The following is a 9,890-nucleotide window of genomic DNA, read 5'->3' as shown; positions in this document are numbered from 1 at the left end:
ATCTCGTCATACACATGCAGATGCATGATTGAACAAAAATTTCGGCAGTTATGTAACAAGTATAGAGAATCATATTTTCAGAACGAAAGGTTTCATGGTTTGAAAGCTTCAAATACAATGTGATCATTCAAAAGCTTTAAATATACTCAGTTCCTCATATTACATTAAACCCAAACCAATGTAACGTGTCTACCTTGCTCCCTCCCCCCCAATATTGAGTCTTTTATTGTGAGGGATATGGCTTATCCAAAATTAGCAAGATACTGTGCATTGACCCTTTCATTGAGTCTCCAACTGCAAACAGGGCATATAGCTATGCTAATGAAATGTATCAAGGGATAAACAATTTTTTTTTGGCTCCTATCTATCCTGTCTAGAAAGATTTATCGCCTTCTTTGTGCACTTTAGTGCATTGTACAATGTCATAATGACCAGAACATACAAAATCACAGAAACTGGGGCTGGCTGGAACATCCTTTAGTCCATTTTCTTACACCAAGGCAGCACTCTCTATCCAAATGCAGTCGCTGGCAGATGGTAGTGTACTTTGTTCTCACCGAACTTCAGTAACTGAACCTCCACAACCCTCCTATATAATTTATTTCAGCACTTCACAACTCCTACGTTAGCTAACAGAACGTGGTTTTAATACCAAACTGTAGCAAGAAAAGATTATGGTTCAAGCCATATGTTTCTGGTTTCTTCACAATGGACAGGGAAAGTGGATAATTTCCTTTCCCTTTGAAGTTTGTTACAAAGACCATTTTCTTCTTTCCAGAGTAAACACACAGAAAAAAGTTACAGAGGATTGATGATCTCATAGAGCTTCTAAAGGCTTTGAAATAACCTAGGTAAGCTCTCACTAAATTAATTATTGACCTTTCTCTAATTAAAAATTGGTCATAATAAATGCTTCCTAATAACACAAGAGAAGCTTAATGTACCTAGTGAAAAACTGTGCTTTCACCTTCAGTGTTTGATTACCAAAATTAGATGAACAAAAGCCAAAACAAAGATATAATATGACACTTTCTTCTATTTATTGATCCCTGTGATTCCAGGACGGATTTCCTGACCTAGCAGTCAAAAAGATGTTCTTTCTTCCCCCCGCTGGACCTGTGAATGATTTTCACCTACTGTAGGCTAACACTCCCACTTTCTTTCAGCCTCATTTCCTATTTCGCTATTCCTGGCACAGTTTCTCTAGGAATTCGTGATTTTGCATGTTGTCAGTATCAACAGTGTCCCTTAGCAGGGAATGGTGGGGGGCAGAACAAGAAAACAAGAAACTAAAGCTCAAGTTGCAGAAGAGGTGGTGCAGATGCTGCTGAATTTTCTGAGTCATGGGCAGCTCAGCTCCCACTAAAATTAGGAATCCATTCTCAAAATTATTGTTCAGCCTGAAACAAGGCTAGAGTAGTATGGCATGGGAAATGGAATCAGCACTTTCCTTAGGCAGTAGAAATATACAAGCAGCAAAATTTTATTTTTTGTCATTCCTGGTACAAGTATAGCCAGACCCATAGCAGTTGCACAGATATTTTGGAGTTGTAATTTTTTGTGAACTGATTTTACAAATAAGTAATACAGAAAATAACATGATGTAGAGTTCTTAGCCTCAGCAATAGAGGAATTCCTAAGTAAGACTGAGATTTAGGTCCTTATTGGTTTGTTACTAGACTAGTGCTATAGTACATTGACATACTGAGAAATCAAGAGAAGGAAGGCTCTAGCTGGAAGACTGTGAGTGGGTATAAATGACAAGTCAGTTCTTAGAAATCTTGCAAAGAATGCCACCACTTCTATATTAAAGAGTAGAAAGGTCATTGACAATTCTTGTTTAGGAAGCATTGATATGTACATTTGACTGTTCTAACTTTACACTTACTGGAGAAAAGATTAAAAATATGGATAAAACTTAAACGGAATGGAGACTAGTAGTTGCCTTGTTGTAGCCACAATATACACATTTATTCAGGTTGAAAGGGCACACTATATTTTAAAGCAGATATCCATATCGCTAACATGTAAAAAAATTATTTAGGAACAATTTACATGAAGCGCTATTTTAGTTATCCTGTGTTTACAGTTTGGCTACTTGGTCTGTAAACACTGTATAACTGACAACTAATCGACAAAAGCCCATTTTGTTGCTTTAGTCATGCAAATATTCCTCTAATATACTACACAAGATGTCTAATAGGAGAGCAAAAAAGCTATCAGGTTAAAGAATTGCATTTCTTATTCAATCTTAAGAGAATTACATTTTTTCTGGATTTCTATAACATCTTTTGGGTTAGTACTAGTGATAGAATATATACCATTGGACATAAGAAGGCAGTAAAGTAGCCAAAAATAAATGGAAAAAAAATAATTAGTAAGCGGCAGAATATTCCTGCCTATTTTTTAAGTTGAATATCCCTGATACTCCTTTTAAATGCAATTTCTACTGAAGGAGGGCTCTCAAAGTCTGCAGTGATTTTGTTCCCAAGCAACATAGCTGGCACTGTCTCAGCAGCAAGCCTTTCATCGTGGTACTCTAGTCTCTCTGCGATGAATGGAAACCTCAGGCAGCAATGGCTTCAACATACTGTATAAATCATTCTTTTGGTTTATTATCCATATCTTCAAGAGGAAAAGATTGAAACTATTCATGTCAGAAATCCCATATTTTATATTATAAACCCTCTAGGCTCCCTTGGGAAGCAGCTGTAGCCAAGTCTTCTTAAGACATGAGGTAGAGTTAAAATTTAGGTACTCATGGGCATTGTCCTGACTGAATAAATCACAATTTAGACTTATCACCCATATCATCTAGAGAAAATCTTTGTGAATAAACATAGATTTACAAAAGCACTATCATCAGCACAAAGGTAAGCTCCTCCTGCTATTCCATTTAGCTGATTTCCCTCTCTGCAAAGAGAGAATGTTTATATTCTTCATACACATTATTTGATCCAAGAGTGCCACAAGCATTTATCAAAATAGCTTTAATGTTTAGGGTTTTTTCTGGAAACTCTCTATATAAGTGTGTATATTTAATGTGCTTATTAACAGTTCATATGACAAAATAGGGTGCAAGTTCTCAGTCTCCAATATAACACTACTAAAACCAATTCAGCTATTGGAGTAGGATTAGTAACAAAACTACAAGTAAGTGAACCTCTGTTTACTGGTTCAAATTCTTCCTGAATTATTCCCATCTAAAACATGCTGTCAGATTTGGTGAAATAAATGTCAAATTATGAAGGTTGTAACTTCCCTAGAAGTTGCTCGTTACCAGTTCTATTCAGGAGCACAAATTCTTGGTTTATTAAAGAAATCAGAAATTGATATTAAAAATAATCATATCCTTGAAAGAGAATGTGTATTTTCTGAAAATATCTCCTCTTCTAAGAAGAATATGATGAAAAGATATATGAAAGCTACTAAAAGATTTTTCCACAGAAGTGAAAGGAAGATGTAGGGGTTTTGTGCACCATTGAATTTCCAAAAGTTCTCGTTGCAGCAAAATGTTTTAACCATTGATACATCATTTTCAATTGGTTTAAGCAATAGGCTTAGAAAAAAGTACAGAAAAATATTGTAAAGTTGCTTTTACATTTTATATTCTTCTGTGATCAGCAAGTAACAAGATACTAAAAATGACATATCAGAATAATATAATAACAATGTTGGAAGGAGTTAGACTGTGATATATTGAGTATACTATGCATTTCATATATATTGAATATATTATGCATTTCAGATAAACCTTGACACAGAATGATGTTCCTGTCATTGCAGCGGGAGCTTTTTGCTACTTAAAAAATATGTATTTTGACTCGTTACAGTATACTATGCCATTAAGTCATAGTATGCATCATTACTATTTTATCGCATAATGGAAAAAGCCATTAAATTACAGAACAGTAGAAAAATGCCATCTTTTAAAACACAACTTACTCATAGCTACTGAACCACAGTAGTTTCATTTTGCAAAAAAGTTATTTTAGCAAGATCTTTCATCCGATAAGGAATAATTCAGTTTCCAGTGAGAATTTGAGGGAAATGCCGGTCTGAGAAGTGTCTGTCATTGCTACGCACAAGCGATCTGCAGTAGCTGGTGGGTTTTGAGTGGCAGCTCTCAATACACCTTAGGGCATTGCCTTGCAGAGCTGCTGCTCTGCGTTTTGGTTTAGACATGTCCCAAAGCACATAAAAATGCATTCATAATTTTGAGGTTTCTTGATAGAGAGAGGACCTTTCAACTTTAGTAAATCACACACTTTGGTATTAACCAGATTTACAGGCGTTATGCTTCAAGTCTGACTGAAAAGACTATGAAGTCAACAGGAATCATTTCATTGACTTTAAGTGGGATTGGATCACACATTCGTCAAAGTCGAAGGACCTTATATCCAACATGTTCATTTTTTCTTATGTTTTTTTTTTTTTCATTTTAGACCTGTAGACTTTTAGCTAATTTTCACTTGCCATATTTCAAAGCTGAAAAGAAAGAATCACAGTATTTATTTATTTTTTTTATTCCATGATTGCATCCTAACTCTTCTGCTGGGCTTCCATTCTTCAAGGTTTCACTGGGATTTGTACTGATGCATGACTGGCATGTTTTTGTGATTTTGATTTTCATTTGTTCTTTTTTTTTCAGCATTAGGATTTTATGATGGAAGGTTTGTGAATAGCTTGAAAAAGCTTTCTTTCCCTTTATAATTAATGTCCTATGATTGATGAGTAATTCAAGGGGAAGCATACAAATCAAGAAGACAGTATTTTACAGAAACTTCACTCTCTGGCTCTTCTGGTTCAGAAGGCTGATAAGGGTATAGAGAGAATGATAGATGCTGCATAATAGGTAACAGAAGTTTGTTGTGCATTGAGAAATCTGCACATTTATAAAATTAATATCACTAAAATAGACTATCTAAAATATATGGTTATTTATTAACTGACTCAACATAAAGTTGTCTTGTTGAGAAAGGAAATGAATGCAAAAATGTTTACTTCCAGAAGAAAATGTTAAGTTATTTAAGAAATATGAGGGTTTTTTAGTTTTTATACTTTTTACTTTTCTATGGACTTTTATGATGAATGGGAAATTAAAATTGTAGCTGCTCAGCCATGGTGATTTGTGACCAGGGAATGATCTGGCATGAGGATAAGGAGGCCCAGCTGCAGAAGGGGTTAAACTGGAAGCAGGGATGCCAGAGACTGGAGGGGTCCTGCAAGGGAGTGAAGTTTCCCTGAGTGATAAGGAACAACCTCAATTTTGTCTTGTAGCCATCCTGGACTGGTCAGGGACCACCTTTGGCCCACCAGGGCCAGGCTATTCCCTGTACTCACAGTATCCTTGCTGGTACAAATGTACATAAGGTCATAATGCATCTTTGCAGTCTCCCTGTTGAATCACTTTTTTTTTTTTTTTTCTGGTATTTTAACATGTTTTCTATACAAAACAAATGTCCATGTAGTTCACCTCAAGTGGTACAGTAAGAATTCCCCAACAGTGTATGTGGAGACTTGCATTGCATTTAGAAAAAGTGAAATTAACAGTGAAGAAAAGAAGACTAAATGTTTTCTCCTGCTTATATCTTAAAAAATTCTTTCCTTAGAAACAAGTAAAAAAGAATTCAAAATACTCTGCTTTAACCTGAGACAGTCTCCTGCCTCACGGTTAACTTTTCAGCCTCAGTTAATTTATGTTTCAAATATTTTGTCCCATTCTTCTCTTTCTAAATAATCAAAAATAGTCTCTTCAGAAAAACAAAGAAATTAAAATTCCATTCACCAGTATAAATGGCTCAGTTGAGGTAGTGTTTTTTCAAAGTAATATGAAATGTACATGTAATAACCATGGCTCGCTGTAAAGGCTCAGAATTTAAAGATGGCACATACCATATACTTGGGGTTTTTTCCTTGAGTATCAGATTTGCAGGATGAGATACAATTAGATGAAGTACACAAATATTTCATTTTTTTAAAAAAAATATATAAAATCTATTCAATGCAACTTTAGTACGCTATAAAAATTCCTGCAAAACCAGAGAAATGAGGACAAAGCAACAAGAATAAATAGTGGAAAACAATTATTCCTGAAGTTTAATATATGTGTAGTGTTTCAGGAGCACAACTCAGGATCAAAACTCAAATTTCTAGTTACTGAGGTGTTTAATATTCTTTCCAACCCGTGTGAAAACCTCTATGAAAAAGTTCTAGTCTCTCTTATTAGGATCACTCACACTAATCTTTATGGATGTATTTTGTAGTAATTTCATTTTGGCTATGTATACTCCTTAGCACATGATTTCCTTAAGCAGTCAATCTGGAGAATACAAAACAGAGGTTATAAAATTGAGATAAAACTATTCAGAATAAACAAAAAAAAATAGTCTGGAAAAGCAAAATTAAGAAGTGTTGTGGTTTAATGCCAGATGGTAATCAAGAACCACGCAAGCTCTCTCTCACTTTCCCCAGCAGTGCGATGGGGGAGAGAATCGGGGGAAGAAGAACAAAACTAAGGGACTGAAAGAAAAGAAAAAGACAGTTTAATAGGATAGAAAAGGAAGGGAGGAGATTAATACTAATACTGATGCAAATAGTAATAAATACTAATAACAATAATTGAATATACCAAACAAGCAACATGCAAGGCAGTTTCTCACCACCCACTGACCAATGCTTAGTCTGTCCCTGAGCCATGGTGCCCACCTGCTCCCAGTTTATATACTGGGCATGATGTTGTGTGGTATGGAATACCTGTTTGGCTCGTTTAGCTCAGCTGTCCTGGCTGCGTTCCCTCTCGGCACCCTGTGCACCTTCAGCCTCCACTGGCAAGGCATGAGAAGCTGAAAAATTCTTGACTTAGGATAAGCACTGCTCAGCAACAACTGAAACATCAGCGTGTTATCAACATTATTCTCAGACTAAATCCAAAACACAGCACTGGAAGCTGAAAGGAAGAAAATTAACTTTATTTCAGACAAAATGAGAACAAGTGTGTAATTTGGTTAGATTCTGACTAATTCATAACTGTAAAGTTCTAACTTCAGCATGTATTTGTTTAGGAGGATTTCTTTTTAAGACATTTAAAAAGTGGTTTTAATTTCAGACTTTTTATTAAAAAGATTTTTTTAAAGTAAAACAAATATTCTCATTTCAGCTGTAATATAGGTGGTTCTTTCATTATTGCAATACGCAAAGTTACAGTGTGGCTTTGTGTTTTATGATTAGATTTCTCAGTATCCACAGTAGATGTAACCTTTGAGTGGAACTTACTCATTAGAATGAAAATTCCTGATATAATAATTTTATATGGATTCTTTGGTGTATAATAGTGATCTTCAATAAAGCAGTACTTCATTTTCCACCTTCTGTCTTGCCATCTATTTTAGCAAGAATTTAATATTCTGTTCTGTCTGCCAAAAACTGCTTAAGGTTGGCTGACAGATTCCAGTATTTTGTGAACAAGAGAAGTCACAAACACCTAAAAGCAAAAGGACAACATAGTGAAATAGATACATTTCTTGAGAGAAGAAACAACACCACTAATTCTAAGATTTGAAAATGTTTCTCCATCTTTACCTCTCAATCCCTACTGGATTTAAATGAGTAATAAAAAAAAAAATTAAACAGAAAATGAAGCTTTCTTCTTTCTCATTAACCCCCCAACAACCAAAAGAACAAGCTATCATTTTTCCCTCATAAATAGAAGCAAAGTTTTTTTAACTGTGTTTTGTTTTGCTTTCTCCAGCTTTGTCTGCTTTGTTTAACAGAACCGCTATGAATGTGTTTAAATAAAATTCTAAATAAGACAGAAAAAAAAATCCTACAATTATGTTTATACCGTTACGGTAACATGTATTGCTGCATAATTTCCTATATTCATTAGTTGATTTTAGGGAATGAGAGGAACAATAGATGCTGTAGTAAATATATTATAACTGTCCAAGTTCTTATGTTTTTCTCATTCATCTATGTGCCCTGGGAAAGGTGTGTGTTATAGGAGCATAGAACTCCCTTTTTGATCGGGTTACAGCAAGGAAAGTGGGAATTTCTATAGAGCAAACTTCCCTGCTTGCTGGAGGGGAGGAAACAGTTGATATTAGGACAAATTAGAATCCAGAAATTTACCTAGTGACATCACTTGTCCTGACATTCTTGAAAGACTAGAAAAGTTGTAAGAAGTTCTAGATTCCCCTCAATGGTCCAGAAACTTGCAGGTTCAGTCTAGTGCTCTATTTCTATTAGGGTACTAAGTTTTTTGTTTAAATTACTCTTCTGCTTATTTTCTATTTAACACAGAGTCTCTATCTAATGCCCCTTATAGCCAAGCAATGATTAATTTTCATAGAAATATTTCCTTTTACAACATTTAATATTTGTATAAAAGGATTATGAAGATTTTATTCAAAATGGCCCACAAAGAAAAATGTTTAAAATGCCAGGAAGTTTTTGACATTAAATACTTGAATTTCATTCCTGATTTCATACTTCTTTAAAAGAGGAACTTTTACCTGGATTTATATTAATTTAATTTCTGTTTCTCTGTTTCCCTCATTGTAGTACCACTCTGTTTTTTTTAAATTAAAATCTTTACCAAATCCATACTGAACAAACTGTAAATCAAATTTCTCCTATAGGAAAAAAAAATATAAGGAATATTTTCTTGCTTGGAGCATTGTTCAGCAGTGACAGCACTTTACTTAATATGTATGGACAACTACATTTTCTAATACAGTACCAGGCAAATATTGATCTCTCAATGTAAACAAAATTCAATGAAATTTTAATCGAACAGAACACATATAAACTAAGATACTCTCACTGTAGAAAGTCTCTGACTTTATTAGACTCCTTTTAAGAAAAAAAAAGATCCAATATTCCATGACAGCTGCAATAGGGGTTGTTCTGAGGATTCATCAATAAACAACCTTTCTTCTTTTAGGTGCTGCATATAGGTGCTTTAATCAGTATTATCTGCATCACTAATGCCTCACCTGCTGCCCAAAATTATTCTCTACTCTGTTCAAGACAATTAAAATATCTGTGGACTCTACCACAGTATCTCAACCACGTCTCAACACCAACACACTTGTACTTAGGCAGCTGGAGTGTAACAAGCCAAATCTACAGCTAACACAAGAAAAAGTGTAGAGGATTGGAAAAGAAACTCAGGAACATCCTTCATGAAATGTCTCCTTTCTCTTGTAAACACAATCCTTTGCTTCACGTTGAAATGAAAAACAAATATCAAGTTGAATTTATTACAGCAAATAAACCAAACCAAAACAAACAAAAAACTCAAACCAAAATGACGTTAAAACAATTGGATAGGGGGCCTAAGATGTGTAGAAGCAATCATAGAATCGTAGAACCACGGAATGCTAGGAGTTGGAAGAGACCTCTAGAGATCATCTAGTCCAACCCTCCTGCCAGAGCAGGATCCCCTAGGGCAGGCTGCACAAGAACGCATCCAGGTGTGTTTTGAAGGTGTCCAGAGAAGGAGACTCCACAACCTCTCCTGGCAGCCTGTTCCAGTGCCCTGTCACCCTCACAGTAAAGAACTTACTCCTCATGTTGAAGTGGAACTTCCTATGTTCTAACTTATATCCATTATTCCATTATTATTATTACTGGGCACCACTGACAAGAGACTGGCACCTTCCTCTTTACACCCACTACTCAGATACTTGTATACATTAATAAAATCCCCTCTCAGCCTTCTTTTTTCAAGGCTAAACCGCCCCAGTTCTCTCAGTCCCTCTTCATAGGAGACATGTTCAAGTCCCTTAATCATCCTCGTAGCTCTCTGTTGGACTTGCTCCAGTAGGTCCCTGTCTCTCTTGAATTGGGGAGCCCCAAACTGGACACAGAATTCCAGGTGCAGTCTT

Source organism: Apaloderma vittatum, unplaced genomic scaffold (assembly GCF_000703405.1).
Source record: "Apaloderma vittatum isolate BGI_N311 unplaced genomic scaffold, ASM70340v1 scaffold7234, whole genome shotgun sequence".
Lineage (NCBI taxonomy): Eukaryota > Metazoa > Chordata > Aves > Trogoniformes > Trogonidae > Apaloderma > Apaloderma vittatum.
This window is presented reverse-complemented; position numbering follows the sequence as displayed.